Source organism: Pseudorasbora parva, chromosome 8 (genome assembly GCF_024679245.1).
Source record: "Pseudorasbora parva isolate DD20220531a chromosome 8, ASM2467924v1, whole genome shotgun sequence".
NCBI lineage: Eukaryota > Metazoa > Chordata > Actinopteri > Cypriniformes > Gobionidae > Pseudorasbora > Pseudorasbora parva.
In genome coordinates this window covers 35,722,751-35,749,853 of record NC_090179.1, presented here as the reverse complement: position 1 = coordinate 35,749,853, position 27,103 = coordinate 35,722,751, and the positions used below count along the sequence as shown (strand labels likewise).

At 45.7% G+C, this 27,103-nt stretch overlaps 57 non-coding genes across 57 annotated transcripts; all 57 read left to right on the top strand.

Annotated features, from left to right (window-relative positions):
• Positions 1 to 556: 556 nt before the first annotated feature.
• On the top strand, positions 557 to 630 carry trnat-agu (transfer RNA threonine (anticodon AGU)). The gene has a single exon. It is a non-coding gene; the product is annotated as a tRNA-Thr (tRNA).
• Positions 631 to 801: 171 nt separating this feature from the next.
• On the top strand, positions 802 to 875 carry trnat-cgu (transfer RNA threonine (anticodon CGU)). The gene has a single exon. It is a non-coding gene; the product is annotated as a tRNA-Thr (tRNA).
• Positions 876 to 1,065: 190 nt separating this feature from the next.
• trnar-ucu (transfer RNA arginine (anticodon UCU)) lies at positions 1,066 to 1,155 on the top strand. The gene is given in 2 exon segments: positions 1,066 to 1,102; positions 1,120 to 1,155. It is a non-coding gene; the product is annotated as a tRNA-Arg (tRNA).
• Positions 1,156 to 1,737: 582 nt separating this feature from the next.
• Positions 1,738 to 1,811, top strand: trnat-agu (transfer RNA threonine (anticodon AGU)). The gene has a single exon. It is a non-coding gene; the product is annotated as a tRNA-Thr (tRNA).
• Positions 1,812 to 1,982: 171 nt separating this feature from the next.
• Positions 1,983 to 2,056, top strand: trnat-cgu (transfer RNA threonine (anticodon CGU)). Its single transcript has one exon. It is a non-coding gene; the product is annotated as a tRNA-Thr (tRNA).
• Positions 2,057 to 2,246: 190 nt separating this feature from the next.
• Positions 2,247 to 2,336, top strand: trnar-ucu (transfer RNA arginine (anticodon UCU)). Its single transcript is given in 2 exon segments — positions 2,247 to 2,283; positions 2,301 to 2,336. It is a non-coding gene; the product is annotated as a tRNA-Arg (tRNA).
• A 578-nt stretch (positions 2,337 to 2,914) lies between these two features.
• On the top strand, positions 2,915 to 2,988 carry trnat-agu (transfer RNA threonine (anticodon AGU)). Its single transcript has one exon. It is a non-coding gene; the product is annotated as a tRNA-Thr (tRNA).
• Positions 2,989 to 3,159: 171 nt separating this feature from the next.
• trnat-cgu (transfer RNA threonine (anticodon CGU)) lies at positions 3,160 to 3,233 on the top strand. Its single transcript has one exon. It is a non-coding gene; the product is annotated as a tRNA-Thr (tRNA).
• A 190-nt stretch (positions 3,234 to 3,423) lies between these two features.
• trnar-ucu (transfer RNA arginine (anticodon UCU)) lies at positions 3,424 to 3,513 on the top strand. The gene is given in 2 exon segments: positions 3,424 to 3,460; positions 3,478 to 3,513. It is a non-coding gene; the product is annotated as a tRNA-Arg (tRNA).
• Positions 3,514 to 4,095: 582 nt separating this feature from the next.
• Positions 4,096 to 4,169, top strand: trnat-agu (transfer RNA threonine (anticodon AGU)). The gene has a single exon. It is a non-coding gene; the product is annotated as a tRNA-Thr (tRNA).
• Positions 4,170 to 5,219: 1,050 nt separating this feature from the next.
• Positions 5,220 to 5,293, top strand: trnat-cgu (transfer RNA threonine (anticodon CGU)). The gene has a single exon. It is a non-coding gene; the product is annotated as a tRNA-Thr (tRNA).
• Positions 5,294 to 5,483: 190 nt separating this feature from the next.
• Positions 5,484 to 5,573, top strand: trnar-ucu (transfer RNA arginine (anticodon UCU)). Its single transcript is given in 2 exon segments — positions 5,484 to 5,520; positions 5,538 to 5,573. It is a non-coding gene; the product is annotated as a tRNA-Arg (tRNA).
• A 581-nt stretch (positions 5,574 to 6,154) lies between these two features.
• Positions 6,155 to 6,228, top strand: trnat-agu (transfer RNA threonine (anticodon AGU)). The gene has a single exon. It is a non-coding gene; the product is annotated as a tRNA-Thr (tRNA).
• A 171-nt stretch (positions 6,229 to 6,399) lies between these two features.
• trnat-cgu (transfer RNA threonine (anticodon CGU)) lies at positions 6,400 to 6,473 on the top strand. The gene has a single exon. It is a non-coding gene; the product is annotated as a tRNA-Thr (tRNA).
• A 190-nt stretch (positions 6,474 to 6,663) lies between these two features.
• On the top strand, positions 6,664 to 6,753 carry trnar-ucu (transfer RNA arginine (anticodon UCU)). Its single transcript is given in 2 exon segments — positions 6,664 to 6,700; positions 6,718 to 6,753. It is a non-coding gene; the product is annotated as a tRNA-Arg (tRNA).
• Positions 6,754 to 7,331: 578 nt separating this feature from the next.
• trnat-agu (transfer RNA threonine (anticodon AGU)) lies at positions 7,332 to 7,405 on the top strand. Its single transcript has one exon. It is a non-coding gene; the product is annotated as a tRNA-Thr (tRNA).
• A 171-nt stretch (positions 7,406 to 7,576) lies between these two features.
• trnat-cgu (transfer RNA threonine (anticodon CGU)) lies at positions 7,577 to 7,650 on the top strand. The gene has a single exon. It is a non-coding gene; the product is annotated as a tRNA-Thr (tRNA).
• Positions 7,651 to 7,840: 190 nt separating this feature from the next.
• Positions 7,841 to 7,930, top strand: trnar-ucu (transfer RNA arginine (anticodon UCU)). Its single transcript is given in 2 exon segments — positions 7,841 to 7,877; positions 7,895 to 7,930. It is a non-coding gene; the product is annotated as a tRNA-Arg (tRNA).
• A 582-nt stretch (positions 7,931 to 8,512) lies between these two features.
• Positions 8,513 to 8,586, top strand: trnat-agu (transfer RNA threonine (anticodon AGU)). Its single transcript has one exon. It is a non-coding gene; the product is annotated as a tRNA-Thr (tRNA).
• A 1,048-nt stretch (positions 8,587 to 9,634) lies between these two features.
• trnat-cgu (transfer RNA threonine (anticodon CGU)) lies at positions 9,635 to 9,708 on the top strand. Its single transcript has one exon. It is a non-coding gene; the product is annotated as a tRNA-Thr (tRNA).
• Positions 9,709 to 9,898: 190 nt separating this feature from the next.
• On the top strand, positions 9,899 to 9,988 carry trnar-ucu (transfer RNA arginine (anticodon UCU)). Its single transcript is given in 2 exon segments — positions 9,899 to 9,935; positions 9,953 to 9,988. It is a non-coding gene; the product is annotated as a tRNA-Arg (tRNA).
• Positions 9,989 to 10,570: 582 nt separating this feature from the next.
• Positions 10,571 to 10,644, top strand: trnat-agu (transfer RNA threonine (anticodon AGU)). The gene has a single exon. It is a non-coding gene; the product is annotated as a tRNA-Thr (tRNA).
• A 171-nt stretch (positions 10,645 to 10,815) lies between these two features.
• trnat-cgu (transfer RNA threonine (anticodon CGU)) lies at positions 10,816 to 10,889 on the top strand. Its single transcript has one exon. It is a non-coding gene; the product is annotated as a tRNA-Thr (tRNA).
• A 190-nt stretch (positions 10,890 to 11,079) lies between these two features.
• Positions 11,080 to 11,191, top strand: trnar-ucu (transfer RNA arginine (anticodon UCU)). The gene is made up of 2 exons: positions 11,080 to 11,116; positions 11,156 to 11,191. It is a non-coding gene; the product is annotated as a tRNA-Arg (tRNA).
• Positions 11,192 to 11,773: 582 nt separating this feature from the next.
• trnat-agu (transfer RNA threonine (anticodon AGU)) lies at positions 11,774 to 11,847 on the top strand. The gene has a single exon. It is a non-coding gene; the product is annotated as a tRNA-Thr (tRNA).
• Positions 11,848 to 12,018: 171 nt separating this feature from the next.
• Positions 12,019 to 12,092, top strand: trnat-cgu (transfer RNA threonine (anticodon CGU)). The gene has a single exon. It is a non-coding gene; the product is annotated as a tRNA-Thr (tRNA).
• Positions 12,093 to 12,282: 190 nt separating this feature from the next.
• On the top strand, positions 12,283 to 12,372 carry trnar-ucu (transfer RNA arginine (anticodon UCU)). The gene is given in 2 exon segments: positions 12,283 to 12,319; positions 12,337 to 12,372. It is a non-coding gene; the product is annotated as a tRNA-Arg (tRNA).
• Positions 12,373 to 12,950: 578 nt separating this feature from the next.
• On the top strand, positions 12,951 to 13,024 carry trnat-agu (transfer RNA threonine (anticodon AGU)). The gene has a single exon. It is a non-coding gene; the product is annotated as a tRNA-Thr (tRNA).
• A 171-nt stretch (positions 13,025 to 13,195) lies between these two features.
• trnat-cgu (transfer RNA threonine (anticodon CGU)) lies at positions 13,196 to 13,269 on the top strand. The gene has a single exon. It is a non-coding gene; the product is annotated as a tRNA-Thr (tRNA).
• Positions 13,270 to 13,459: 190 nt separating this feature from the next.
• Positions 13,460 to 13,549, top strand: trnar-ucu (transfer RNA arginine (anticodon UCU)). The gene is given in 2 exon segments: positions 13,460 to 13,496; positions 13,514 to 13,549. It is a non-coding gene; the product is annotated as a tRNA-Arg (tRNA).
• A 582-nt stretch (positions 13,550 to 14,131) lies between these two features.
• On the top strand, positions 14,132 to 14,205 carry trnat-agu (transfer RNA threonine (anticodon AGU)). Its single transcript has one exon. It is a non-coding gene; the product is annotated as a tRNA-Thr (tRNA).
• Positions 14,206 to 15,255: 1,050 nt separating this feature from the next.
• Positions 15,256 to 15,329, top strand: trnat-cgu (transfer RNA threonine (anticodon CGU)). The gene has a single exon. It is a non-coding gene; the product is annotated as a tRNA-Thr (tRNA).
• A 190-nt stretch (positions 15,330 to 15,519) lies between these two features.
• trnar-ucu (transfer RNA arginine (anticodon UCU)) lies at positions 15,520 to 15,609 on the top strand. Its single transcript is given in 2 exon segments — positions 15,520 to 15,556; positions 15,574 to 15,609. It is a non-coding gene; the product is annotated as a tRNA-Arg (tRNA).
• A 582-nt stretch (positions 15,610 to 16,191) lies between these two features.
• trnat-agu (transfer RNA threonine (anticodon AGU)) lies at positions 16,192 to 16,265 on the top strand. Its single transcript has one exon. It is a non-coding gene; the product is annotated as a tRNA-Thr (tRNA).
• A 171-nt stretch (positions 16,266 to 16,436) lies between these two features.
• trnat-cgu (transfer RNA threonine (anticodon CGU)) lies at positions 16,437 to 16,510 on the top strand. Its single transcript has one exon. It is a non-coding gene; the product is annotated as a tRNA-Thr (tRNA).
• A 190-nt stretch (positions 16,511 to 16,700) lies between these two features.
• On the top strand, positions 16,701 to 16,812 carry trnar-ucu (transfer RNA arginine (anticodon UCU)). The gene is made up of 2 exons: positions 16,701 to 16,737; positions 16,777 to 16,812. It is a non-coding gene; the product is annotated as a tRNA-Arg (tRNA).
• A 582-nt stretch (positions 16,813 to 17,394) lies between these two features.
• Positions 17,395 to 17,468, top strand: trnat-agu (transfer RNA threonine (anticodon AGU)). The gene has a single exon. It is a non-coding gene; the product is annotated as a tRNA-Thr (tRNA).
• A 171-nt stretch (positions 17,469 to 17,639) lies between these two features.
• trnat-cgu (transfer RNA threonine (anticodon CGU)) lies at positions 17,640 to 17,713 on the top strand. Its single transcript has one exon. It is a non-coding gene; the product is annotated as a tRNA-Thr (tRNA).
• Positions 17,714 to 17,903: 190 nt separating this feature from the next.
• Positions 17,904 to 17,993, top strand: trnar-ucu (transfer RNA arginine (anticodon UCU)). Its single transcript is given in 2 exon segments — positions 17,904 to 17,940; positions 17,958 to 17,993. It is a non-coding gene; the product is annotated as a tRNA-Arg (tRNA).
• Positions 17,994 to 18,571: 578 nt separating this feature from the next.
• Positions 18,572 to 18,645, top strand: trnat-agu (transfer RNA threonine (anticodon AGU)). Its single transcript has one exon. It is a non-coding gene; the product is annotated as a tRNA-Thr (tRNA).
• A 171-nt stretch (positions 18,646 to 18,816) lies between these two features.
• Positions 18,817 to 18,890, top strand: trnat-cgu (transfer RNA threonine (anticodon CGU)). Its single transcript has one exon. It is a non-coding gene; the product is annotated as a tRNA-Thr (tRNA).
• A 190-nt stretch (positions 18,891 to 19,080) lies between these two features.
• On the top strand, positions 19,081 to 19,170 carry trnar-ucu (transfer RNA arginine (anticodon UCU)). The gene is given in 2 exon segments: positions 19,081 to 19,117; positions 19,135 to 19,170. It is a non-coding gene; the product is annotated as a tRNA-Arg (tRNA).
• A 582-nt stretch (positions 19,171 to 19,752) lies between these two features.
• Positions 19,753 to 19,826, top strand: trnat-agu (transfer RNA threonine (anticodon AGU)). Its single transcript has one exon. It is a non-coding gene; the product is annotated as a tRNA-Thr (tRNA).
• A 1,050-nt stretch (positions 19,827 to 20,876) lies between these two features.
• trnat-cgu (transfer RNA threonine (anticodon CGU)) lies at positions 20,877 to 20,950 on the top strand. Its single transcript has one exon. It is a non-coding gene; the product is annotated as a tRNA-Thr (tRNA).
• A 190-nt stretch (positions 20,951 to 21,140) lies between these two features.
• Positions 21,141 to 21,230, top strand: trnar-ucu (transfer RNA arginine (anticodon UCU)). The gene is given in 2 exon segments: positions 21,141 to 21,177; positions 21,195 to 21,230. It is a non-coding gene; the product is annotated as a tRNA-Arg (tRNA).
• A 581-nt stretch (positions 21,231 to 21,811) lies between these two features.
• trnat-agu (transfer RNA threonine (anticodon AGU)) lies at positions 21,812 to 21,885 on the top strand. The gene has a single exon. It is a non-coding gene; the product is annotated as a tRNA-Thr (tRNA).
• A 171-nt stretch (positions 21,886 to 22,056) lies between these two features.
• trnat-cgu (transfer RNA threonine (anticodon CGU)) lies at positions 22,057 to 22,130 on the top strand. The gene has a single exon. It is a non-coding gene; the product is annotated as a tRNA-Thr (tRNA).
• Positions 22,131 to 22,320: 190 nt separating this feature from the next.
• Positions 22,321 to 22,410, top strand: trnar-ucu (transfer RNA arginine (anticodon UCU)). The gene is given in 2 exon segments: positions 22,321 to 22,357; positions 22,375 to 22,410. It is a non-coding gene; the product is annotated as a tRNA-Arg (tRNA).
• A 578-nt stretch (positions 22,411 to 22,988) lies between these two features.
• Positions 22,989 to 23,062, top strand: trnat-agu (transfer RNA threonine (anticodon AGU)). Its single transcript has one exon. It is a non-coding gene; the product is annotated as a tRNA-Thr (tRNA).
• Positions 23,063 to 23,233: 171 nt separating this feature from the next.
• trnat-cgu (transfer RNA threonine (anticodon CGU)) lies at positions 23,234 to 23,307 on the top strand. Its single transcript has one exon. It is a non-coding gene; the product is annotated as a tRNA-Thr (tRNA).
• Positions 23,308 to 23,497: 190 nt separating this feature from the next.
• trnar-ucu (transfer RNA arginine (anticodon UCU)) lies at positions 23,498 to 23,587 on the top strand. The gene is given in 2 exon segments: positions 23,498 to 23,534; positions 23,552 to 23,587. It is a non-coding gene; the product is annotated as a tRNA-Arg (tRNA).
• A 582-nt stretch (positions 23,588 to 24,169) lies between these two features.
• On the top strand, positions 24,170 to 24,243 carry trnat-agu (transfer RNA threonine (anticodon AGU)). Its single transcript has one exon. It is a non-coding gene; the product is annotated as a tRNA-Thr (tRNA).
• Positions 24,244 to 25,291: 1,048 nt separating this feature from the next.
• trnat-cgu (transfer RNA threonine (anticodon CGU)) lies at positions 25,292 to 25,365 on the top strand. Its single transcript has one exon. It is a non-coding gene; the product is annotated as a tRNA-Thr (tRNA).
• A 190-nt stretch (positions 25,366 to 25,555) lies between these two features.
• On the top strand, positions 25,556 to 25,645 carry trnar-ucu (transfer RNA arginine (anticodon UCU)). Its single transcript is given in 2 exon segments — positions 25,556 to 25,592; positions 25,610 to 25,645. It is a non-coding gene; the product is annotated as a tRNA-Arg (tRNA).
• Positions 25,646 to 26,226: 581 nt separating this feature from the next.
• Positions 26,227 to 26,300, top strand: trnat-agu (transfer RNA threonine (anticodon AGU)). The gene has a single exon. It is a non-coding gene; the product is annotated as a tRNA-Thr (tRNA).
• Positions 26,301 to 26,471: 171 nt separating this feature from the next.
• trnat-cgu (transfer RNA threonine (anticodon CGU)) lies at positions 26,472 to 26,545 on the top strand. Its single transcript has one exon. It is a non-coding gene; the product is annotated as a tRNA-Thr (tRNA).
• Positions 26,546 to 26,735: 190 nt separating this feature from the next.
• Positions 26,736 to 26,825, top strand: trnar-ucu (transfer RNA arginine (anticodon UCU)). The gene is given in 2 exon segments: positions 26,736 to 26,772; positions 26,790 to 26,825. It is a non-coding gene; the product is annotated as a tRNA-Arg (tRNA).
• Positions 26,826 to 27,103: the final 278 nt, after the last annotated feature.

Here is a 27,103-nt window from a genome sequence, read left to right as displayed (position 1 = left end):
TACTGCACAGTGTTTCCCGCAGGCAACAGAAAGTTTTTGAGGACTCTTGTTTTCAATGTATTCAAATAAATAATGTCAATCAAGTCAAAAGGCTTGGAATCATACCCGAGAACCGTCATAGAGGTATTTGAGTCACTGGCTTGTATCATGTAGATGCAGAACTTCACATATGTTCATATATGCATCAAATTGAATTGACATTTCTATATAAAATGCAGTGCAAGAAAACGACCATAACATGGAAGGGTCTGACCTGCTAGCTTCCATGATATCCCTCTATCTATGTAGGGTTGGGTCAAAAGGGTGATACATTTGGCTAGTTTTCCATTTTCTCCACGTGCTGGGGTCGAGATGTCGATCCTAACGGGTATGAGGCCATTCAAATTGTTCTCTGGGGTTTACTACCACATTTGCTAATGGAAACTTCTTGGCACTTGCACACAGGGACCGGCCACCACAACAGAGAAGTGCCATACTTTGTTTTCCTTTCCGTAGCCTAAATGGTCTTTGCCAAAGGTTTCCTGGGTCGCCCTTACAAGTTCCTCACACAGGGTTTGGCGCCGTGGCTTAGTTGGTTAAAGCGCCTGTCTAGTAAACAGGAGATCCTGGGTTCGAATCCCAGCGGTGCCTTTGGCGAAACTCATGTGGCTCAAGTCTGTGCACCTTAGCGAGCATGTGATTTTCCCAGAATCGACCAAAAACGGTGAAACCGAGGTTTTCTTTGCAGATTTTTCCATTTTCATACCATCCCTCAGCTGTTGTCGGAGGACAGTGTCCAAAGCTAATGAGCAGTGGCAGCCAGGCGCCGTGGCTTAGCTGGTCAAAGCGCCTGTCTCGTAAACAGGAGATCCTGGGTTCGAATCCCAGCGGTGCCTGTCCTCTGATACCATTGCTCACTGGAATCTTTCTTGGACAGAGGGCATCAGCATTTTGAATCATGTTTCAATTGTGCAGAGGCTTGAGGACCTGTCTTTCCTGCCCACAGAGTTTAAAAAGCTTCACACTGCTGGACGTTCAAATGCCCAGAAGAAAAACCATCACGTGGCCAATACATGCAATCAGACAGGCTCTGTGGCGCAATGGATAGTGCATTGGACTTCTAGATTGTGAAATAAGGCCATTCAAAGGTTGTGGGTTCGAGTCCCACCAGAGTCGTAAATGTTGGTGTTTTGTTTTCTATATACTGCACAGTGTTTCCCGCAGGCAACAGAAAGTTTTTGAGGACTCTTGTTTTCAATGTATTCAAATAAATAATGTCAATCAAGTCAAAAGGCTTGGAATCATACCCGAGAACCGTCATAGAGGTATTTGAGTCACTGGCTTGTATCATGTAGATGCAGAACTTCACATATGTTCATATATGCATCAAATTGAATTGACATTTCTATATAAAATGCAGTGCAAGAAAACGACCATAACATGGAAGGGTCTGACCTGCTAGCTTCCATGATATCCCTCTATCTATGTAGGGTTGGGTCAAAAGGGTGATACATTTGGCTAGTTTTCCATTTTCTCCACGTGCTGGGGTCGAGATGTCGATCCTAACGGGTATGAGGCCATTCAAATTGTTCTCTGGGGTTTACTACCACATTTGCTTATGGAAACTTCTTGGCACTTGCACACAGGGACCGGCCACCACAACAGAGAAGTGCCATACTTTGTTTTCCTTTCCGTAGCCTAAATGGTCTTTGCCAAAGGTTTCCTGGGTCGCCCTTACAAGTTCCTCACACAGGGCTTGGCGCCGTGGCTTAGTTTGTTAAAGCGCCTGTCTAGTAAACAGGAGATCCTGGGTTCGAATCTCAGCGGTGCCTTTGGCGAAACTCATGTGGCTCAAGTCTGTGCACCTTAGCGAGCATGTGATTTTCCCAGAATTGACCAAAAACGGTGAAACCGAGGTTTTCTTTGCAGATTTTTCCATTTTCATACCATCCCTCAGCTGTTGTCGGAGGACAGTGTCCAAAGCTAATGCACAGTGGCAGCCAGGCGCCGTGGCTTAGCTGGTCAAAGCGCCTGTCTCGTAAACAGGAGATCCTGGGTTCGAATCCCAGCGGTGCCTGTCCTCTGATACCATTGCTCACTGGAATCTTTCTTGGACAGAGGGCATCAGAATTTTGAATCATGTTTCAAATGTGCAGAGGCTCGAGGACCTGTCTTTCCTGCCCACAGAGTTTAAAAAGCTTCACACTGCTGGACGTTCAAATGCCCAGAAGAAAAAACATCACGTGGCCCAGACAGGAAGTCAGACAGGCTCTGTGGCGCAATGGATAGCGTGTTGGACTTCTAGATTGTGAAATGAGGCCATTCAAAGGTTGTGGGTTCGAGTCCCACCAAAGTCGAGAATGTTGGTGTTTTGTTTTCTATATACTGCACAGTGTTTCCCGCAGGCAACAGAAAGTTTTTGAGGACTCTTGTTTTCAACGTATTCAATTAAATAATGTCAATCAAGACAAAAGGCTTGGAATCATACCCGATAACCGTCATAGAGGTATTTGAGTCACTGTCTTGTATCATGTAGATGCAGAACTTCACATATGTTCATATATGCATCAAATTGAATTGACATTTCTATATAAAATGCAGTGCAAGAAAACGACCATAACATGGAAGGGTCTGACCTGCTAGCTTCCATGATATCCCTCTATCTATGGAGGGTTGGGTCAAAAGGGTGATACATTTGGATAGTTTTCCATTTTCTCCACGTGCTGGGGTAGAGACGTCGATGCTAACGGGTATGAGGCCATTCAAATTGTTCTCTGTGGTTTACTACCACATTTGCTTACGGAAACTTCTTGGCACTTGCACACAAGGACCGGCCACCACAACAGAGAAGTGCCATACTTTGTTTTTCTTTCCGTAGCCTAAATGGTCTTTGCTAAAGGTTTCCTGGGTCGCCCTTCCAGGTTCCTCACACAGGGGTGCCGTGGCTTAGTTGGTTAAAGCGCCTGTCTAGTAAACAGGAGTTCCTGGGTTCGAATCCCAGCGGTGCCTTTGGCGAAACTCATGTGGCTCAAGTCTGTGCACCTTAGCGAGCATGTGATTTTCCCAGAATTGACCAAAAACGGTGAAACCGAGGTTTTCTTTGCAGATTTTTCCATTTTCATACCATCCCTCAGCTGTTATCGGAGGACAGTGTCCAAAGCTAATGCGCAGTGGCAGCCAGGCGCCGTGGCTTAGCTGGTCAAAGCGCCTGTCTCGTAAACAGGAGATCCTGGGTTCGAATCCCAGCGGTGCCTGTCCTCTGATACCTTTGCTCACTGGAATCTTTCTTGGACAGAGGGCATCAGCATTTTGAATCATGTTTCAATTGTGCAGAGGCTCGAGGACCTGTCTTTCCTGCCCACAGAGTTTAAAAAGCTTCACACTGCTGGACGTTCAAATGCCCAGAAGAAAAACCATCACGTGGCCAATACATGCAATCAGACAGGCTCTGTGGCGCAATGGATAGCGCATTGGACTTCTAGATTGTGAAATGAGGCCATTCAAAGGTTGTGGGATCGAGTCCCACCAGAGTTGTAAATGTTGGTGTTTTGTTTTCTATATACTGCACAGTGTTTCCCGCAGGCAACAGAAAGTTTTTGAGGACTCTTGTTTTCAACGTATTCAAATAAATAATGTCAATCAAGTCAAAAGGCTTGGAATCATACCCAAAAACCGTCATAGAGGTATTTGAGTCACTGGCTTGTATCATGTAGATGCAGAACTTCACATATGTTCATATATGCATCAAATTGAATTGACATTTCTATATAAAATGCAGTGCAAGAAAACGACCATAACATGGAAGGGTCTGACCTGCTAGCTTCCATGATATCCCTCTATCTATGTAGGGTTGGGTCAAAAGGGTGATACATTTGGCTAGTTTTCCATTTTCTCCACGTGCTGGGGTCGAGATGTCGATCCTAACGGGTATGAGGCCATTCAAATTGTTCTCGGTGGTTTACTACCACATTTGCTTATGGAAACTTCTTGGCACTTGCACACAGGGACCGGCCACCACAACAGAGAAGTGCCATACTTTGTTTTCCTTTCCGTAGCCTAAATGGTCTTTGCCAAAGGTTTCCTGGGTCGCCCTTCCAAGTTCCTCACACAGGGCTTGGCGCCGTGGCTTAGTTGGTTAAAGCGCCTGTCTAGTAAACAGGAGATCCTGGGTTCGAATCCCAGCGGTGCCTTTGGCGAAACTCATGTGGCTCAAGTCTGTGCACCTAAAGCCTAGTTCACACTGCCCGATTTTTGCCCCGATTTTGAGTCGCCGACAGGTTTTGCGAAATCGCCGACAAATGCCCAAGATCACAGGCAAATCGGTGCTCGTGCACGCGAGTGACAATCACGCAGTATGAATTATCAAAGACGCGATCAGAGAGAATCGCCGACGAGTCGCCGACGCCGGTGAGATATTTGGCATGCTAAATATCTGGAGCTGTCGGCGATTCAAACTCCTGCTGTGTGAACAGCGTCCTGACTGAAAATCACATCGGTGATGACCGACAGCCAATGAAAGAGTGAGATACAGGGCAGCAGGACCTTCAGAGAGGAGTTATAGAGCAGAATATCAGTATTTTAATAGATATATTTACAATTCTATCAAACAGAAACAAAGCCCAAACATTTGCACATCCAGCCACAGCAGCAGCACATTACAAAATTATTTATTTACCTCAAACTGTTTTTGCAGAACAAAATTCTGGCTCCCTCTGTCTCTCCAACAATTTCTTCCGCCATAATTTTTTTTCTTTTTCTCCACAAATCAGCACACATACAATTTGAAGCAAACTTTGTGCAGTTTATCATTTTTAATAACAATTCCAAGTCTCGCGCGAGAACTCCGGTCTGACGCACGTGTGATCTCGCGTTGTTTACTTGTCACATCGCACGTGTTTGGGAAACGTAGTTTGCGCACGGGAGAGAGAGAGAGAGTTGTCGGCGATTCTTCCTCTTGTTCAGTCATGCAGTGTGAACTCCTCTGTCGTCAAACCATCGTGCAGTGTGAACACAGCAGTGACTGAATGATACCCCAGATAGTCATGCAGTGTGAATAGAGCAGTGACCCGACGAGTTTGAAAATCGTGCAGTCTGAACTAGGCTTTAGCGAGCATGTGATTTTCCCAGAATTGACCAAAAACGGTGAAACCGAGGTTTTCTTTGCAGATTTTTCCATTTTCATACCATCCCTCAGCTGTTGTCGGAGGACAGTGTCCAAAGCTAATGCGCAGTGGCAGCCAGGCGCCGTGGCTTAGCTGGTCAAAGCGCCTGTCCCGTAAACAGGAGATCCTGGGTTCGAATCCCAGCGGTGCCTGTCCTCTGATACCTTTGCTCACTGGAATCTTTCTTGGACAGAGGGCATCAGCATTTTGAATCATGTTTCAATTGTGCAGAGGCTCGAGGACCTGTCTTTCCTGCCCACAGAGTTTAAAAAGCTTCACACTGCTGGACGTTCAAATGCCCAGAAGAAAAACCATCACGTGGCCAATACATGCAATCAGACAGGCTCTGTGGCGCAATGGATAGCGCATTGGACTTCTAGATTGTGAAATGAGGCCATTCAAAGGTTGTGGGTTCGAGTCCCACCAGAGTCGTAAATGTTGGTGTTTTGTTTTCTATATACTGCACAGTGTTTCCCGCAGGCAACAGAAAGTTTTTGAGGACTCATGTTTTCAACGTATTCAAATAAATAATGTCAATCAAGTCAAAAGGCTTGGAATCATACCCGAGAACCGTCATAGAGGTATTTGAGTCACTGGCTTGTATCATGTAGATGCAGAACTTCACATATGTTCATATATGCATCAAATTGAATTGACATTTCTATATAAAATGCAGTGCAAGAAAACGACCATAACATGGAAGGGTCTGACCTGCTAGCTTCCATGATATCCCTCTATCTATGTAGGGTTGGGTCAAAAGGGTGATACATTTGGATAGTTTTCCATTTTCTCCACGTGCTGGGGTAGAGACGTCGATGCTACCGGTTATGAGGCCATTCAAATTGTTCTCTGTGGTTTACTACCACATTTGCCTTCGGAAACTTCTTGGCACTTGCACACATGGACCAGCCACCACAACAGAGAAGTGCCATACTTTGTTTTCCTTTCCGTAGCCTAAATGGTCTTTGCCAAAGGTTTCCTTGGTCGCCCTTCCAATTCTTCACACAGGGCTTGGCGCCGTGGCTTAGTTGGTTAAAGCGCCTGTCTAGTAAACAGGAGATCCTGGGTTCGAATCCCAGCGGTGCCTTTGGCGAAACTCATGTGGCTCAAGTCTGTGCACCTTAGCGAGCATGTGATTTTCCCAGAATTGACCAAAAACGGTGAAACCGAGGTTTTCTTTGCAGATTTTTCCATTTTCATACCATCCCTCAGCTGTTGTCGGAGGACAGTGTCCAAAGCTAATGAGCAGTGGCAGCCAGGCGCCGTGGCTTAGCTGGTCAAAGCGCCTGTCTCGTAAACAGGAGATCCTGGGTTCGAATCCCAGCGGTGCCTGTCCTCTGATACCATTGCTCACTGGAATCTTTCTTGGACAGAGGGCATCAGCATTTTGAATCATGTTTCAATTGTGCAGAGGCTTGAGGACCTGTCTTTCCTGCCCACAGAGTTTAAAAAGCTTCACACTGCTGGACGTTCAAATGCCCAGAAGAAAAACCATCACGTGGCCAATACATGCAATCAGACAGGCTCTGTGGCGCAATGGATAGCGCATTGGACTTCTAGATTGTGAAATGAGGCCATTCAAAGGTTGTGGGTTCGAGTCCCACAAGAGTCGTAAATGTTGGTGTTTTGTTTTCTATATACTGCACAGTGTTTCCCGCAGGCAACAGAAAGTTTTTGAGGACTCATGTTTTCAACGTATTCAAATAAATAATGTCAATCAAGTCAAAAGGCTTGGAATCATACCCGAGAACCGTCATAGAGGTATTTGAGTCACTGGCTTGTATCATGTAGATGCAGAACTTCACATATGTTCATATATGCATCAAATTGAATTGACATTTCTATATAAAATGCAGTGCAAGAAAACGACCATAACATGGAAGGGTCTGACCTGCTAGCTTCCATGATATCCCTCTATCTATGGAGGGTTGGGTCAAAAGGGTGATACATTTGGATAGTTTTCCATTTTCTCCACGTGCTGGGGTAGAGACGTCGATGCTAACGGGTATGAGGCCATTCAAATTGTTCTCTGTGGTTTACTACCACATTTGCTTACGGAAACTTCTTGGCACTTGCACACAAGGACCGGCCACCACAACAGAGAAGTGCCATACTTTGTTTTTCTTTCCATAGCCTAAATGGTCTTTGCTAAAGGTTTCCTGGGTCGCCCTTCCAGGTTCCTCACACAGGGGTGCCGTGGCTTAGTTGGTTAAAGCGCCTGTCTAGTAAACAGGAGATCCTGGGTTCGAATCCCAGCGGTGCCTTTGGCGAAACTCATGTGGCTCAAGTCTGTGCACCTTAGCGAGCATGTGATTTTCCCAGAATTGACCAAAAACGGTGAAACCGAGGTTTTCTTTGCAGATTTTTCCATTTTCATACCATCCCTCAGCTGTTGTCGGAGGACAGTGTCCAAAGCTAATGCGCAGTGGCAGCCAGGTGCTGTGGCTTAGCTGGTCAAAGCGCCTGTCTCGTAAACAGGAGATCCTGGGTTCGAATCCCAGCGGTGCCTGTCCTCTGATACCTTTGCTCACTGGAATCTTTCTTGGACAGAGGGCATCAGCATTTTGAATCATGTTTCAATTGTGCAGAGGCTCGAGGACCTGTCTTTCCTGCCCACAGAGTTTAAAAAGCTTCACACTGCTGGACGTTCAAATGCCCAGAAGAAAAACCATCACGTGGCCAATACATGCAATCAGACAGGCTCTGTGGCGCAATGGATAGCGCATTGGACTTCTAGATTGTGTAATGAGGCCATTCAAAGGTTGTGGGATCGAGTCCCACCAGAGTCGTAAATGTTGGTGTTTTGTTTTCTATATACTGCACAACGTTTCCCGCAGGCAACAGAAAGTTTTTGAGGACTCTTGTTTTCAACGTATTCAAATAAATAATGTCAATCAAGTCAAAAGGCTTGGAATCATACCCGAGAACCGTCATAGAGGTATTTGAGTCACTGGCTTGTATCATGTAGATGCAGAACTTCACATATGTTCATATATGCATCAAATTGAATTGACATTTCTATATAAAATGCAGTGCAAGAAAACGACCATAACATGGAAGGGTCTGACCTGCTAGCTTCCATGATATCCCTCTATCTATGTAGGGTTGGGTCAAAAGGGTGATACATTTGGCTAGTTTTCCATTTTCTCCACGTGCTGGGGTCGAGATGTCGATCCTAACGGGTATGAGGCCATTCAAATTGTTCTCGGTGGTTTACTACCACATTTGCTTATGGAAACTTCTTGGCACTTGCACACAGGGACCGGCCACCACAACAGAGAAGTGCCATACTTTGTTTTCCTTTCCGTAGCCTAAATGGTCTTTGCCAAAGGTTTCCTGGGTCGCCCTTCCAAGTTCCTCACACAGGGCTTGGCGCCGTGGCTTAGTTGGTTAAAGCGCCTGTCTAGTAAACAGGAGATCCTGGGTTCGAATCCCAGCGGTGCCTTTTGCGAAACTCATGTGGCTCAAGTCTGTGCACCTAAAGCCTAGTTCACACTGCCCGATTTTTGCCCCGATTTTGAGTCGCCGACAGGTTTTGCGAAATCGCCGACAAATGCCCAAGATCACAGGCAAATCGGTGCTCGTGCACGCGAGTGACAATCACGCAGTATGAATTATCAAAGACGCGATCAGAGAGAATCGCCGACGAGTCGCCGACGCCGGTGAGATATTTGGCATGCTAAATATCTGGAGCTGTCGGCGATTCAAACTCCTGCTGTGTGAACAGCGTCCTGACTGAAAATCACATCGGTGATGACCGACAGCCAATGAAAGAGTGAGATACAGGGCAGCAGGACCTTCAGAGAGGAGTTATAGAGCAGAATATCAGTATTTTAATAGATATATTTACAATTCTATCAAACAGAAACAAAGCCCAAACATTTGCACATCCAGCCACAGCAGCAGCACATTACAAAATTATTTATTTACCTCAAACTGTTTTTGCAGAACAAAATTCTGGCTCCCTCTGTCTCTCCAACAATTTCTTCCGCCATAATTTTTTTTCTTTTTCTCCACAAATCAGCACACATACAATTTGAAGCAAACTTTGTGCAGTTTATCATTTTTAATAACAATTCCAAGTCTCGCGCGAGAACTCCGGTCTGACGCACGTGTGATCTCGCGTTGTTTACTTGTCACATCGCACGTGTTTGGGAAACGTAGTTTGCGCACGGGAGAGAGAGAGAGTTGTCGGCGATTCTTCCTCTTGTTCAGTCATGCAGTGTGAACTCCTCTGTCGTCAAACCATCGTGCAGTGTGAACACAGCAGTGACTGAATGATACCCCAGATAGTCATGCAGTGTGAATAGAGCAGTGACCCGACGAGTTTGAAAATCGTGCAGTCTGAACTAGGCTTTAGCGAGCATGTGATTTTCCCAGAATTGACCAAAAACGGTGAAACCGAGGTTTTCTTTGCAGATTTTTCCATTTTCATACCATCCCTCAGCTGTTGTCGGAGGACAGTGTCCAAAGCTAATGCGCAGTGGCAGCCAGGCGCCGTGGCTTAGCTGGTCAAAGCGCCTGTCTCGTAAACAGGAGATCCTGGGTTCGAATCCCAGCGGTGCCTGTCCTCTGATACCTTTGCTCACTGGAATCTTTCTTGGACAGAGGGCATCAGCATTTTGAATCATGTTTCAATTGTGCAGAGGCTCGAGGACCTGTCTTTCCTGCCCACAGATTTTAAAAAGCTTCACACTGCTGGACGTTCAAATGCCCAGAAGAAAAACCATCACGTGCCCAATACATGCAATCAGACAGGCTCTGTGGCGCAATGGATAGCGCATTGGACTTCTAGATTGTGAAATGAGGCCATTCAAAGGTTGTGGGTTCGAGTCCCACCAGAGTCGTAAATGTTGGTGTTTTGTTTTCTATATACTGCACAGTGTTTCCCGCAGGCAACAGAAAGTTTTTGAGGACTCATGTTTTCAACGTATTCAAATAAATAATGTCAATCAAGTCAAAAGGCTTGGAATCATACCCGAGAACCGTCATAGAGGTATTTGAGTCACTGGCTTGTATCATGTAGATGCAGAACTTCACATATGTTCATATATGCATCAAATTGAATTGACATTTCTATATAAAATGCAGTGTAAGAAAACGACCATAACATGGAAGGGTCTGACCTGCTAGCTTCCATGATATCCCTCTATCTATGTAGGGTTGGGTCAAAAGGGTGATACATTTGGATAGTTTTCCATTTTCTCCACGTGCTGGGGTAGAGACGTCGATGCTACCGGTTATGAGGCCATTCAAATTGTTCTCTGTGGTTTACTACCACATTTGCCTTCGGAAACTTCTTGGCACTTGCACACATGGACCAGCCACCACAACAGAGAAGTGCCATACTTTGTTTTTCTTTCCGTAGCCTAAATGGTCTTTGCTAAAGGTTTCCTGGGTCGCCCTTCCAGGTTCCTCACACAGGGCTTGGCGCCGTGGCTTAGTTGGTTAAAGTGCCTGTCTAGTAAACAGGAGATCCTGGGTTCGAATCCCAGCGGTGCCTTTGGCGAAACTCATGTGGCTCAAGTCTGTGCACCTTAGCGAGCATGTGATTTTCCCAGAATTGACCAAAAACGGTGAAACCGAGGTTTTCTTTGCAGATTTTTCCATTTTCATACCATCCCTCAGCTGTTGTCGGAGGACAGTGTCCAAAGCTAATGCGCAGTGGCAGCCAGGCGCCGTGGCTTAGCTGGTCAAAGCGCCTGTCTCGTAAACAGGAGATCCTGGGTTCGAATCCCAGCGGTGCCTGTCCTCTGATACCTTTGCTCACTGGAATCTTTCTTGGACAGAGGGCATCAGCATTTTGAATCATGTTTCAATTGTGCAGAGGCTTGAGGACCTGTCTTTCCTGCCCACAGAGTTTAAAAAGCTTCACACTGCTGGACGTTCAAATGCCCAGAAGAAAAACCATCACGTGGCCAATACATGCAATCAGACAGGCTCTGTGGCGCAATGGATAGTGCATTGGACTTCTAGATTGTGAAATAAATGTCTCGTAAATTCGAAATAAGGCCATTCAAAGGTTGTGGGTTCGAGTCCCACCAGAGTCGTAAATGTTGGTGTTTTGTTTTCTATATACTGCACAGTGTTTCCCGCAGGCAACAGAAAGTTTTTGAGGACTCTTGTTTTCAATGTATTCAAATAAATAATGTCAATCAAGTCAAAAGGCTTGGAATCATACCCGAGAACCGTCATAGAGGTATTTGAGTCACTGGCTTGTATCATGTAGATGCAGAACTTCACATATGTTCATATATGCATCAAATTGAATTGACATTTCTATATAAAATGCAGTGCAAGAAAACGACCATAACATGGAAGGGTCTGACCTGCTAGCTTCCATGATATCCCTCTATCTATGTAGGGTTGGGTCAAAAGGGTGATACATTTGGCTAGTTTTCCATTTTCTCCACGTGCTGGGGTCGAGATGTCGATCCTAACGGGTATGAGGCCATTCAAATTGTTCTCTGGGGTTTACTACCACATTTGCTTATGGAAACTTCTTGGCACTTGCACACAGGGACCGGCCACCACAACAGAGAAGTGCCATACTTTGTTTTCCTTTCCGTAGCCTAAATGGTCTTTGCCAAAGGTTTCCTGGGTCGCCCTTACAAGTTCCTCACACAGGGCTTGGCGCCGTGGCTTAGTTGGTTAAAGCGCCTGTCTAGTAAACAGGAGATCCTGGGTTCGAATCTCAGCGGTGCCTTTGGCGAAACTCATGTGGCTCAAGTCTGTGCACCTTAGCGAGCATGTGATTTTCCCAGAATAGACCAAAAACGGTGAAACCGAGGTTTTCTTTGCAGATTTTTCCATTTTCATACCATCCCTCAGCTGTTGTCGGAGGACAGTGTCCAAAGCTAATGCACAGTGGCAGCCAGGCGCCGTGGCTTAGCTGGTCAAAGCGCCTGTCTCGTAAACAGGAGATCCTGGGTTCGAATCCCAGCGGTGCCTGTCCTCTGATACCATTGCTCACTGGAATCTTTCTTGGACAGAGGGCATCAGAATTTTGAATCATGTTTCAAATGTGCAGAGGCTCGAGGACCTGTCTTTCCTGCCCACAGAGTTTAAAAAGCTTCACACTGCTGGACGTTCAAATGCCCAGAAGAAAAAACATCACGTGGCCCAGACAGGAAGTCAGACAGGCTCTGTGGCGCAATGGATAGCGTGTTGGACTTCTAGATTGTGAAATGAGGCCATTCAAAGGTTGTGGGTTCGAGTCCCACCAAAGTCGAGAATGTTGGTGTTTTGTTTTCTATATACTGCACAGTGTTTCCCGCAGGCAACAGAAAGTTTTTGAGGACTCTTGTTTTCAACGTATTCAATTAAATAATGTCAATCAAGACAAAAGGCTTGGAATCATACCCGATAACCGTCATAGAGGTATTTGAGTCACTGTCTTGTATCATGTAGATGCAGAACTTCACATATGTTCATATATGCATCAAATTGAATTGACATTTCTATATAAAATGCAGTGCAAGAAAACGACCATAACATGGAAGGGTCTGACCTGCTAGCTTCCATGATATCCCTCTATCTATGGAGGGTTGGGTCAAAAGGGTGATACATTTGGATAGTTTTCCATTTTCTCCACGTGCTGGGTTAGAGACGTCGATGCTAACGGGTATGAGGCCATTCAAATTGTTCTCTGTGGTTTACTACCACATTTGCTTACGGAAACTTCTTGGCACTTGCACACAAGGACCGGCCACCACAACAGAGAAGTGCCATACTTTGTTTTTCTTTCCGTAGCCTAAATGGTCTTTGCTAAAGGTTTCGTGGGTCGCCCTTCCAGGTTCCTCACACAGGGGTGCCGTGGCTTAGTTGGTTAAAGCGCCTGTCTAGTAAACAGGAGTTCCTGGGTTCGAATCCCAGCGGTGCCTTTGGCGAAACTCATGTGGCTCAAGTCTGTGCACCTTAGCGAGCATGTGATTTTCCCAGAATTGACCAAAAACGGTGAAACCGAGGTTTTCTTTGCAGATTTTTCCATTTTCATACCATCCCTCAGCTGTTATCGGAGGACAGTGTCCAAAGCTAATGCGCAGTGGCAGCCAGGCGCCGTGGCTTAGCTGGTCAAAGCGCCTGTCTCGTAAACAGGAGATCCTGGGTTCGAATCCCAGCGGTGCCTGTCCTCTGATACCTTTGCTCACTGGAATCTTTCTTGGACAGAGGGCATCAGCATTTTGAATCATGTTTCAATTGTGCAGAGGCTCGAGGACCTGTCTTTCCTGCCCACAGAGTTTAAAAAGCTTCACACTGCTGGACGTTCAAATGCCCAGAAGAAAAACCATCACGTGGCCAATACATGCAATCAGACAGGCTCTGTGGCGCAATGGATAGCGCATTGGACTTCTAGATTGTGAAATGAGGCCATTCAAAGGTTGTGGGATCGAGTCCCACCAGAGTTGTAAATGTTGGTGTTTTGTTTTCTATATACTGCACAGTGTTTCCCGCAGGCAACAGAAAGTTTTTGAGGACTCTTGTTTTCAACGTATTCAAATAAATAATGTCAATCAAGTCAAAAGGCTTGGAATCATACCCAAAAACCGTCATAGAGGTATTTGAGTCACTGGCTTGTATCATGTAGATGCAGAACTTCACATATGTTCATATATGCATCAAATTGAATTGACATTTCTATATAAAATGCAGTGCAAGAAAACGACCATAACATGGAAGGGTCTGACCTGCTAGCTTCCATGATATCCCTCTATCTATGTAGGGTTGGGTCAAAAGGGTGATACATTTGGCTAGTTTTCCATTTTCTCCACGTGCTGGGGTCGAGATGTCGATCCTAACGGGTATGAGGCCATTCAAATTGTTCTCGGTGGTTTACTACCACATTTGCTTATGGAAACTTCTTGGCACTTGCACACAGGGACCGGCCACCACAACAGAGAAGTGCCATACTTTGTTTTCCTTTCCGTAGCCTAAATGGTCTTTGCCAAAGGTTTCCTGGGTCGCCCTTCCAAGTTCCTCACACAGGGCTTGGCGCCGTGGCTTAGTTGGTTAAAGCGCCTGTCTAGTAAACAGGAGATCCTGGGTTCGAATCCCAGCGGTGCCTTTGGCGAAACTCATGTGGCTCAAGTCTGTGCACCTAAAGCCTAGTTCACACTGCCCGATTTTTGCCCCGATTTTGAGTCGCCGACAGGTTTTGCGAAATCGCCGACAAATGCCCAAGATCACAGGCAAATCGGTGCTCGTGCACGCGAGTGACAATCACGCAGTATGAATTATCAAAGACGCGATCAGAGAGAATCGCCGACGAGTCGCCGACGCCGGTGAGATATTTGGCATGCTAAATATCTGGAGCTGTCGGCGATTCAAACTCCTGCTGTGTGAACAGCGTCCTGACTGAAAATCACATCGGTGATGACCGACAGCCAATGAAAGAGTGAGATACAGGGCAGCAGGACCTTCAGAGAGGAGTTATAGAGCAGAATATCAGTATTTTAATAGATATATTTACAATTCTATCAAACAGAAACAAAGCCCAAACATTTGCACATCCAGCCACAGCAGCAGCACATTACAAAATTATTTATTTACCTCAAACTGTTTTTGCAGAACAAAATTCTGGCTCCCTCTGTCTCTCCAACAATTTCTTCCGCCATAATTTTTTTTCTTTTTCTCCACAAATCAGCACACATACAATTTGAAGCAAACTTTGTGCAGTTTATCATTTTTAATAACAATTCCAAGTCTCGCGCGAGAACTCCGGTCTGACGCACGTGTGATCTCGCGTTGTTTACTTGTCACATCGCACGTGTTTGGGAAACGTAGTTTGCGCACGGGAGAGAGAGAGAGAGTTGTCGGCGATTCTTCCTCTTGTTCAGTCATGCAGTGTGAACTCCTCTGTCGTCAAACCATCGTGCAGTGTGAACACAGCAGTGACTGAATGATACCCCAGATAGTCATGCAGTGTGAATAGAGCAGTGACCCGACGAGTTTGAAAATCGTGCAGTCTGAACTAGGCTTTAGCGAGCATGTGATTTTCCCAGAATTGACCAAAAACGGTGAAACCGAGGTTTTCTTTGCAGATTTTTCCATTTTCATACCATCCCTCAGCTGTTGTCGGAGGACAGTGTCCAAAGCTAATGCGCAGTGGCAGCCAGGCGCCGTGGCTTAGCTGGTCAAAGCGCCTGTCTCGTAAACAGGAGATCCTGGGTTCGAATCCCAGCGGTGCCTGTCCTCTGATACCTTTGCTCACTGGAATCTTTCTTGGACAGAGGGCATCAGCATTTTGAATCATGTTTCAATTGTGCAGAGGCTCGAGGACCTGTCTTTCCTGCCCACAGAGTTTAAAAAGCTTCACACTGCTGGACGTTCAAATGCCCAGAAGAAAAACCATCACGTGCCCAATACATGCAATCAGACAGGCTCTGTGGCGCAATGGATAGCGCATTGGACTTCTAGATTGTGAAATGAGGCCATTCAAAGGTTGTGGGTTCGAGTCCCACCAGAGTCGTAAATGTTGGTGTTTTGTTTTCTATATACTGCACAGTGTTTCCCGCAGGCAACAGAAAGTTTTTGAGGACTCATGTTTTCAACGTATTCAAATAAATAATGTCAATCAAGTCAAAAGGCTTGGAATCATACCCGAGAACCGTCATAGAGGTATTTGAGTCACTGGCTTGTATCATGTAGATGCAGAACTTCACATATGTTCATATATGCATCAAATTGAATTGACATTTCTATATAAAATGCAGTGTAAGAAAACGACCATAACATGGAAGGGTCTGACCTGCTAGCTTCCATGATATCCCTCTATCTATGTAGGGTTGGGTCAAAAGGGTGATACATTTGGATAGTTTTCCATTTTCTCCACGTGCTGGGGTAGAGACGTCGATGCTACCGGTTATGAGGCCATTCAAATTGTTCTCTGTGGTTTACTACCACATTTGCCTTCGGAAACTTCTTGGCACTTGCACACATGGACCAGCCACCACAACAGAGAAGTGCCATACTTTGTTTTTCTTTCCGTAGCCTAAATGGTCTTTGCTAAAGGTTTCCTGGGTCGCCCTTCCAGGTTCCTCACACAGGGCTTGGCGCCGTGGCTTAGTTGGTTAAAGTGCCTGTCTAGTAAACAGGAGATCCTGGGTTCGAATCCCAGCGGTGCCTTTGGCGAAACTCATGTGGCTCAAGTCTGTGCACCTTAGCGAGCATGTGATTTTCCCAGAATTGACCAAAAACGGTGAAACCGAGGTTTTCTTTGCAGATTTTTCCATTTTCATACCATCCCTCAGCTGTTGTCGGAGGACAGTGTCCAAAGCTAATGCGCAGTGGCAGCCAGGCGCCGTGGCTTAGCTGGTCAAAGCGCCTGTCTCGTAAACAGGAGATCCTGGGTTCGAATCCCAGCGGTGCCTGTCCTCTGATACCTTTGCTCACTGGAATCTTTCTTGGACAGAGGGCATCAGCATTTTGAATCATGTTTCAATTGTGCAGAGGCTTGAGGACCTGTCTTTCCTGCCCACAGAGTTTAAAAAGCTTCACACTGCTGGACGTTCAAATGCCCAGAAGAAAAACCATCACGTGGCCAATACATGCAATCAGACAGGCTCTGTGGCGCAATGGATAGTGCATTGGACTTCTAGATTGTGAAATAAATGTCTCGTAAATTCAAAATAAGGCCATTCAAAGGTTGTGGGTTCGAGTCCCACCAGAGTCGTAAATGTTGGTGTTTTGTTTTCTATATACTGCACAGTGTTTCCCGCAGGCAACAGAAAGTTTTTGAGGACTCTTGTTTTCAATGTATTCAAATAAATAATGTCAATCAAGTCAAAAGGCTTGGAATCATACCCGAGAACCGTCATAGAGGTATTTGAGTCACTGGCTTGTATCATGTAGATGCAGAACTTCACATATGTTCATATATGCATCAAATTGAATTGACATTTCTATATAAAATGCAGTGCAAGAAAACGACCATAACATGGAAGGGTCTGACCTGCTAGCTTCCATGATATCCCTCTATCTATGTAGGGTTGGGTCAAAAGGGTGATACATTTGGCTAGTTTTCCATTTTCTCCACGTGCTGGGGTCGAGATGTCGATCCTAACGGGTATGAGGCCATTCAAATTGTTCTCTGGGGTTTACTACCACATTTGCTTATGGAAACTTCTTGGCACTTGCACACAGGGACCGGCCACCACAACAGAGAAGTGCCATACTTTGTTTTCCTTTCCGTAGCCTAAATGGTCTTTGCCAAAGGTTTCCTGGGTCGCCCTTACAAGTTCCTCACACAGGGCTTGGCGCCGTGGCTTAGTTTGTTAAAGCGCCTGTCTAGTAAACAGGAGATCCTGGGTTCGCATCTCAGCGGTGCCTTTGGCGAAACTCATGTGGCTCAAGTCTGTGCACCTTAGCGAGCATGTGATTTTCCCAGAATTGACCAAAAACGGTGAAACCGAGGTTTTCTTTGCAGATTTTTCCATTTTCATACCATCCCTCAGCTGTTGTCGGAGGACAGTGTCCAAAGCTAATGCACAGTGGCAGCCAGGCGCCGTGGCTTAGCTGGTCAAAGCGCCTGTCTCGTAAACAGGAGATCCTGGGTTCGAATCCCAGCGGTGCCTGTCCTCTGATACCATTGCTCACTGGAATCTTTCTTGGACAGAGGGCATCAGAATTTTGAATCATGTTTCAAATGTGCAGAGGCTCGAGGACCTGTCTTTCCTGCCCACAGAGTTTAAAAAGCTTCACACTGCTGGACGTTCAAATGCCCAGAAGAAAAAACATCACGTGGCCCAGACAGGAAGTCAGACAGGCTCTGTGGCGCAATGGATAGCGTGTTGGACTTCTAGATTGTGAAATGAGGCCATTCAAAGGTTGTGGGTTCGAGTCCCACCAAAGTCGAGAATGTTGGTGTTTTGTTTTCTATATACTGCACAGTGTTTCCCGCAGGCAACAGAAAGTTTTTGAGGACTCTTGTTTTCAACGTATTCAATTAAATAATGTCAATCAAGACAAAAGGCTTGGAATCATACCCGATAACCGTCATAGAGGTATTTGAGTCACTGTCTTGTATCATGTAGATGCAGAACTTCACATATGTTCATATATGCATCAAATTGAATTGACATTTCTATATAAAATGCAGTGCAAGAAAACGACCATAACATGGAAGGGTCTGACCTGCTAGCTTCCATGATATCCCTCTATCTATGGAGGGTTGGGTCAAAAGGGTGATACATTTGGATAGTTTTCCATTTTCTCCACGTGCTGGGGTAGAGACGTCGATGCTAACGGGTATGAGGCCATTCAAATTGTTCTCTGTGGTTTACTACCACATTTGCTTACGGAAACTTCTTGGCACTTGCACACAAGGACCGGCCACCACAACAGAGAAGTGCCATACTTTGTTTTTCTTTCCGTAGCCTAAATGGTCTTTGCTAAAGGTTTCCTGGGTCGCCCTTCCAGGTTCCTCACACAGGGGTGCCGTGGCTTAGTTGGTTAAAGCGCCTGTCTAGTAAACAGGAGTTCCTGGGTTCGAATCCCAGCGGTGCCTTTGGCGAAACTCATGTGGCTCAAGTCTGTGCACCTTAGCGAGCATGTGATTTTCCCAGAATTGACCAAAAACGGTGAAACCGAGGTTTTCTTTGCAGATTTTTCCATTTTCATACCATCCCTCAGCTGTTATCGGAGGACAGTGTCCAAAGCTAATGCGCAGTGGCAGCCAGGCGCCGTGGCTTAGCTGGTCAAAGCGCCTGTCTCGTAAACAGGAGATCCTGGGTTCGAATCCCAGCGGTGCCTGTCCTCTGATACCTTTGCTCACTGGAATCTTTCTTGGACAGAGGGCATCAGCATTTTGAATCATGTTTCAATTGTGCAGAGGCTCGAGGACCTGTCTTTCCTGCCCACAGAGTTTAAAAAGCTTCACACTGCTGGACGTTCAAATGCCCAGAAGAAAAACCATCACGTGGCCAATACATGCAATCAGACAGGCTCTGTGGCGCAATGGATAGCGCATTGGACTTCTAGATTGTGAAATGAGGCCATTCAAAGGTTGTGGGATCGAGTCCCACCAGAGTTGTAAATGTTGGTGTTTTGTTTTCTATATACTGCACAGTGTTTCCCGCAGGCAACAGAAAGTTTTTGAGGACTCTTGTTTTCAACGTATTCAAATAAATAATGTCAATCAAGTCAAAAGGCTTGGAATCATACCCAAAAACCGTCATAGAGGTATTTGAGTCACTGGCTTGTATCATGTAGATGCAGAACTTCACATATGTTCATATATGCATCAAATTGAATTGACATTTCTATATAAAATGCAGTGCAAGAAAACGACCATAACATGGAAGGGTCTGACCTGCTAGCTTCCATGATATCCCTCTATCTATGTAGGGTTGGGTCAAAAGGGTGATACATTTGGCTAGTTTTCCATTTTCTCCACGTGCTGGGGTCGAGATGTCGATCCTAACGGGTATGAGGCCATTCAAATTGTTCTCGGTGGTTTACTACCACATTTGCTTATGGAAACTTCTTGGCACTTGCACACAGGGACCGGCCACCACAACAGAGAAGTGCCATACTTTGTTTTCCTTTCCGTAGCCTAAATGGTCTTTGCCAAAGGTTTCCTGGGTCGCCCTTCCAAGTTCCTCACACAGGGCTTGGCGCCGTGGCTTAGTTGGTTAAAGCGCCTGTCTAGTAAACAGGAGATCCTGGGTTCGAATCCCAGCGGTGCCTTTGGCGAAACTCATGTGGCTCAAGTCTGTGCACCTAAAGCCTAGTTCACACTGCCCGATTTTTGCCCCGATTTTGAGTCGCCGACAGGTTTTGCGAAATCGCCGACAAATGCCCAAGATCACAGGCAAATCGGTGCTCGTGCACGCGAGTGACAATCACGCAGTATGAATTATCAAAGACGCGATCAGAGAGAATCGCCGACGAGTCGCCGACGCCGGTGAGATATTTGGCATGCTAAATATCTGGAGCTGTCGGCGATTCAAACTCCTGCTGTGTGAACAGCGTCCTGACTGAAAATCACATCGGTGATGACCGACAGCCAATGAAAGAGTGAGATACAGGGCAGCAGGACCTTCAGAGAGGAGTTATAGAGCAGAATATCAGTATTTTAATAGATATATTTACAATTCTATCAAACAGAAACAAAGCCCAAACATTTGCACATCCAGCCACAGCAGCAGCACATTACAAAATTATTTATTTACCTCAAACTGTTTTTGCAGAACAAAATTCTGGCTCCCTCTGTCTCTCCAACAATTTCTTCCGCCATAATTTTTTTTCTTTTTCTCCACAAATCAGCACACATACAATTTGAAGCAAACTTTGTGCAGTTTATCATTTTTAATAACAATTCCAAGTCTCGCGCGAGAACTCCGGTCTGACGCACGTGTGATCTCGCGTTGTTTACTTGTCACATCGCACGTGTTTGGGAAACGTAGTTTGCGCACGGGAGAGAGAGAGAGAGTTGTCGGCGATTCTTCCTCTTGTTCAGTCATGCAGTGTGAACTCCTCTGTCGTCAAACCATCGTGCAGTGTGAACACAGCAGTGACTGAATGATACCCCAGATAGTCATGCAGTGTGAATAGAGCAGTGACCCGACGAGTTTGAAAATCGTGCAGTCTGAACTAGGCTTTAGCGAGCATGTGATTTTCCCAGAATTGACCAAAAACGGTGAAACCGAGGTTTTCTTTGCAGATTTTTCCATTTTCATACCATCCCTCAGCTGTTGTCGGAGGACAGTGTCCAAAGCTAATGCGCAGTGGCAGCCAGGCGCCGTGGCTTAGCTGGTCAAAGCGCCTGTCTCGTAAACAGGAGATCCTGGGTTCGAATCCCAGCGGTGCCTGTCCTCTGATACCTTTGCTCACTGGAATCTTTCTTGGACAGAGGGCATCAGCATTTTGAATCATGTTTCAATTGTGCAGAGGCTCGAGGACCTGTCTTTCCTGCCCACAGAGTTTAAAAAGCTTCACACTGCTGGACGTTCAAATGCCCAGAAGAAAAACCATCACGTGGCCAATACATGCAATCAGACAGGCTCTGTGGCGCAATGGATAGCGCATTGGACTTCTAGATTGTGAAATGAGGCCATTCAAAGGTTGTGGGTTCGAGTCCCACCAGAGTCGTAAATGTTGGTGTTTTGTTTTCTATATACTGCACAGTGTTTCCCGCAGGCAACAGAAAGTTTTTGAGGACTCATGTTTTCAACGTATTCAAATAAATAATGTCAATCAAGTCAAAAGGCTTGGAATCATACCCGAGAACCGTCATAGAGGTATTTGAGTCACTGGCTTGTATCATGTAGATGCAGAACTTCACATATGTTCATATATGCATCAAATTGAATTGACATTTCTATATAAAATGCAGTGCAAGAAAACGACCATAACATGGAAGGGTCTGACCTGCTAGCTTCCATGATATCCCTCTATCTATGTAGGGTTGGGTCAAAAGGGTGATACATTTGGATAGTTTTCCATTTTCTCCACGTGCTGGGGTAGAGACGTCGATGCTACCGGTTATGAGGCCATTCAAATTGTTCTCTGTGGTTTACTACCACATTTGCCTTCGGAAACTTCTTGGCACTTGCACACATGGACCAGCCACCACAACAGAGAAGTGCCATACTTTGTTTTCCTTTCCGTAGCCTAAATGGTCTTTGCCAAAGGTTTCCTTGGTCGCCCTTCCAATTCTTCACACAGGGCTTGGCGCCGTGGCTTAGTTGGTTAAAGCGCCTGTCTAGTAAACAGGAGATCCTGGGTTCGAATCCCAGCGGTGCCTTTGGCGAAACTCATGTGGCTCAAGTCTGTGCACCTTAGCGAGCATGTGATTTTCCCAGAATTGACCAAAAACGGTGAAACCGAGGTTTTCTTTGCAGATTTTTCCATTTTCATACCATCCCTCAGCTGTTGTCGGAGGACAGTGTCCAAAGCTAATGAGCAGTGGCAGCCAGGCGCCGTGGCTTAGCTGGTCAAAGCGCCTGTCTCGTAAACAGGAGATCCTGGGTTCGAATCCCAGCGGTGCCTGTCCTCTGATACCATTGCTCACTGGAATCTTTCTTGGACAGAGGGCATCAGCATTTTGAATCATGTTTCAATTGTGCAGAGGCTTGAGGACCTGTCTTTCCTGCCCACAGAGTTTAAAAAGCTTCACACTGCTGGACGTTCAAATGCCCAGAAGAAAAACCATCACGTGGCCAATACATGCAATCAGACAGGCTCTGTGGCGCAATGGATAGCGCATTGGACTTCTAGATTGTGAAATGAGGCCATTCAAAGGTTGTGGGTTCGAGTCCCACAAGAGTCGTAAATGTTGGTGTTTTGTTTTCTATATACTGCACAGTGTTTCCCGCAGGCAACAGAAAGTTTTTGAGGACTCATGTTTTCAACGTATTCAAATAAATAATGTCAATCAAGTCAAAAGGCTTGGAATCATACCCGAGAACCGTCATAGAGGTATTTGAGTCACTGGCTTGTATCATGTAGATGCAGAACTTCACATATGTTCATATATGCATCAAATTGAATTGACATTTCTATATAAAATGCAGTGCAAGAAAACGACCATAACATGGAAGGGTCTGACCTGCTAGCTTCCATGATATCCCTCTATCTATGGAGGGTTGGGTCAAAAGGGTGATACATTTGGATAGTTTTCCATTTTCTCCACGTGCTGGGGTAGAGACGTCGATGCTAACGGGTATGAGGCCATTCAAATTGTTCTCTGTGGTTTACTACCACATTTGCTTACGGAAACTTCTTGGCACTTGCACACAAGGACCGGCCACCACAACAGAGAAGTGCCATACTTTGTTTTTCTTTCCATAGCCTAAATGGTCTTTGCTAAAGGTTTCCTGGGTCGCCCTTCCAGGTTCCTCACACAGGGGTGCCGTGGCTTAGTTGGTTAAAGCGCCTGTCTAGTAAACAGGAGATCCTGGGTTCGAATCCCAGCGGTGCCTTTGGCGAAACTCATGTGGCTCAAGTCTGTGCACCTTAGCGAGCATGTGATTTTCCCAGAATTGACCAAAAACGGTGAAACCGAGGTTTTCTTTGCAGATTTTTCCATTTTCATACCATCCCTCAGCTGTTGTCGGAGGACAGTGTCCAAAGCTAATGCGCAGTGGCAGCCAGGTGCTGTGGCTTAGCTGGTCAAAGCGCCTGTCTCGTAAACAGGAGATCCTGGGTTCGAATCCCAGCGGTGCCTGTCCTCTGATACCTTTGCTCACTGGAATCTTTCTTGGACAGAGGGCATCAGCATTTTGAATCATGTTTCAATTGTGCAGAGGCTCGAGGACCTGTCTTTCCTGCCCACAGAGTTTAAAAAGCTTCACACTGCTGGACGTTCAAATGCCCAGAAGAAAAACCATCACGTGGCCAATACATGCAATCAGACAGGCTCTGTGGCGCAATGGATAGCGCATTGGACTTCTAGATTGTGTAATGAGGCCATTCAAAGGTTGTGGGATCGAGTCCCACCAGAGTCGTAAATGTTGGTGTTTTGTTTTCTATATACTGCACAGTGTTTCCCGCAGGCAACAGAAAGTTTTTGAGGACTCTTGTTTTCAACGTATTCAAATAAATAATGTCAATCAAGTCAAAAGGCTTGGAATCATACCCGAGAACCGTCATAGAGGTATTTGAGTCACTGGCTTGTATCATGTAGATGCAGAACTTCACATATGTTCATATATGCATCAAATTGAATTGACATTTCTATATAAAATGCAGTGCAAGAAAACGACCATAACATGGAAGGGTCTGACCTGCTAGCTTCCATGATATCCCTCTATCTATGTAGGGTTGGGTCAAAAGGGTGATACATTTGGCTAGTTTTCCATTTTCTCCACGTGCTGGGGTCGAGATGTCGATCCTAACGGGTATGAGGCCATTCAAATTGTTCTCGGTGGTTTACTACCACATTTGCTTATGGAAACTTCTTGGCACTTGCACACAGGGACCGGCCACCACAACAGAGAAGTGCCATACTTTGTTTTCCTTTCCGTAGCCTAAATGGTCTTTGCCAAAGGTTTCCTGGGTCGCCCTTCCAAGTTCCTCACACAGGGCTTGGCGCCGTGGCTTAGTTGGTTAAAGCGCCTGTCTAGTAAACAGGAGATCCTGGGTTCGAATCCCAGCGGTGCCTTTTGCGAAACTCATGTGGCTCAAGTCTGTGCACCTAAAGCCTAGTTCACACTGCCCGATTTTTGCCCCGATTTTGAGTCGCCGACAGGTTTTGCGAAATCGCCGACAAATGCCCAAGATCACAGGCAAATCGGTGCTCGTGCACGCGAGTGACAATCACGCAGTATGAATTATCAAAGACGCGATCAGAGAGAATCGCCGACGAGTCGCCGACGCCGGTGAGATATTTGGCATGCTAAATATCTGGAGCTGTCGGCGATTCAAACTCCTGCTGTGTGAACAGCGTCCTGACTGAAAATCACATCGGTGATGACCGACAGCCAATGAAAGAGTGAGATACAGGGCAGCAGGACCTTCAGAGAGGAGTTATAGAGCAGAATATCAGTATTTTAATAGATATATTTACAATTCTATCAAACAGAAACAAAGCCCAAACATTTGCACATCCAGCCACAGCAGCAGCACATTACAAAATTATTTATTTACCTCAAACTGTTTTTGCAGAACAAAATTCTGGCTCCCTCTGTCTCTCCAACAATTTCTTCCGCCATAATTTTTTTTCTTTTTCTCCACAAATCAGCACACATACAATTTGAAGCAAACTTTGTGCAGTTTATCATTTTTAATAACAATTCCAAGTCTCGCGCGAGAACTCCGGTCTGACGCACGTGTGATCTCGCGTTGTTTACTTGTCACATCGCACGTGTTTGGGAAACGTAGTTTGCGCACGGGAGAGAGAGAGAGTTGTCGGCGATTCTTCCTCTTGTTCAGTCATGCAGTGTGAACTCCTCTGTCGTCAAACCATCGTGCAGTGTGAACACAGCAGTGACTGAATGATACCCCAGATAGTCATGCAGTGTGAATAGAGCAGTGACCCGACGAGTTTGAAAATCGTGCAGTCTGAACTAGGCTTTAGCGAGCATGTGATTTTCCCAGAATTGACCAAAAACGGTGAAACCGAGGTTTTCTTTGCAGATTTTTCCATTTTCATACCATCCCTCAGCTGTTATCGGAGGACAGTGTCCAAAGCTAATGCGCAGTGGCAGCCAGGCGCCGTGGCTTAGCTGGTCAAAGCGCCTGTCTCGTAAACAGGAGATCCTGGGTTCGAATCCCAGCGGTGCCTGTCCTCTGATACCTTTGCTCACTGGAATCTTTCTTGGACAGAGGGCATCAGCATTTTGAATCATGTTTCAATTGTGCAGAGGCTCGAGGACCTGTCTTTCCTGCCCACAGAGTTTAAAAAGCTTCACACTGCTGGACGTTCAAATGCCCAGAAGAAAAACCATCACGTGGCCAATACATGCAATCAGACAGGCTCTGTGGCGCAATGGATAGCGCATTGGACTTCTAGATTGTGAAATGAGGCCATTCAAAGGTTGTGGGTTCGAGTCCCACCAGAGTCGTAAATGTTGGTGTTTTGTTTTCTATATACTGCACAGTGTTTCCCGCAGGCAACAGAAAGTTTTTGAGGACTCATGTTTTCAACGTATTCAAATAAATAATGTCAATCAAGTCAAAAGGCTTGGAATCATACCCGAGAACCGTCATAGAGGTATTTGAGTCACTGGCTTGTATCATGTAGATGCAGAACTTCACATATGTTCATATATGCATCAAATTGAATTGACATTTCTATATAAAATGCAGTGCAAGAAAACGACCATAACATGGAAGGGTCTGACCTGCTAGCTTCCATGATATCCCTCTATCTATGTAGGGTTGGGTCAAAAGGGTGATACATTTGGATAGTTTTCCATTTTCTCCACGTGCTGGGGTAGAGACGTCGATGCTACCGGTTATGAGGCCATTCAAATTGTTCTCTGTGGTTTACTACCACATTTGCCTTCGGAAACTTCTTGGCACTTGCACACATGGACCAGCCACCACAACAGAGAAGTGCCATACTTTGTTTTCCTTTCCGTAGCCTAAATGGTCTTTGCCAAAGGTTTCCTTGGTCGCCCTTCCAATTCTTCACACAGGGCTTGGCGCCGTGGCTTAGTTGGTTAAAGCGCCTGTCTAGTAAACAGGAGATCCTGGGTTCGAATCCCAGCGGTGCCTTTGGCGAAACTCATGTGGCTCAAGTCTGTGCACCTTAGCGAGCATGTGATTTTCCCAGAATTGACCAAAAACGGTGAAACCGAGGTTTTCTTTGCAGATTTTTCCATTTTCATACCATCCCTCAGCTGTTGTCGGAGGACAGTGTCCAAAGCTAATGCGCAGTGGCAGCCAGGTGCTGTGGCTTAGCTGGTCAAAGCGCCTGTCTCGTAAACAGGAGATCCTGGGTTCGAATCCCAGCGGTGCCTGTCCTCTGATACCTTTGCTCACTGGAATCTTTCTTGGACAGAGGGCATCAGCATTTTGAATCATGTTTCAATTGTGCAGAGGCTCGAGGACCTGTCTTTCCTGCCCACAGAGTTTAAAAAGCTTCACACTGCTGGACGTTCAAATGCCCAGAAGAAAAACCATCACGTGGCCAATACATGCAATCAGACAGGCTCTGTGGCGCAATGGATAGCGCATTGGACTTCTAGATTGTGTAATGAGGCCATTCAAAGGTTGTGGGATCGAGTCCCACCAGAGTCGTAAATGTTGGTGTTTTGTTTTCTATATACTGCACAGTGTTTCCCGCAGGCAACAGAAAGTTTTTGAGGACTCTTGTTTTCAACGTATTCAAATAAATAATGTCAATCAAGTCAAAAGGCTTGGAATCATACCCGAGAACCGTCATAGAGGTATTTGAGTCACTGGCTTGTATCATGTAGATGCAGAACTTCACATATGTTCATATATGCATCAAATTGAATTGACATTTCTATATAAAATGCAGTGCAAGAAAACGACCATAACATGGAAGGGTCTGA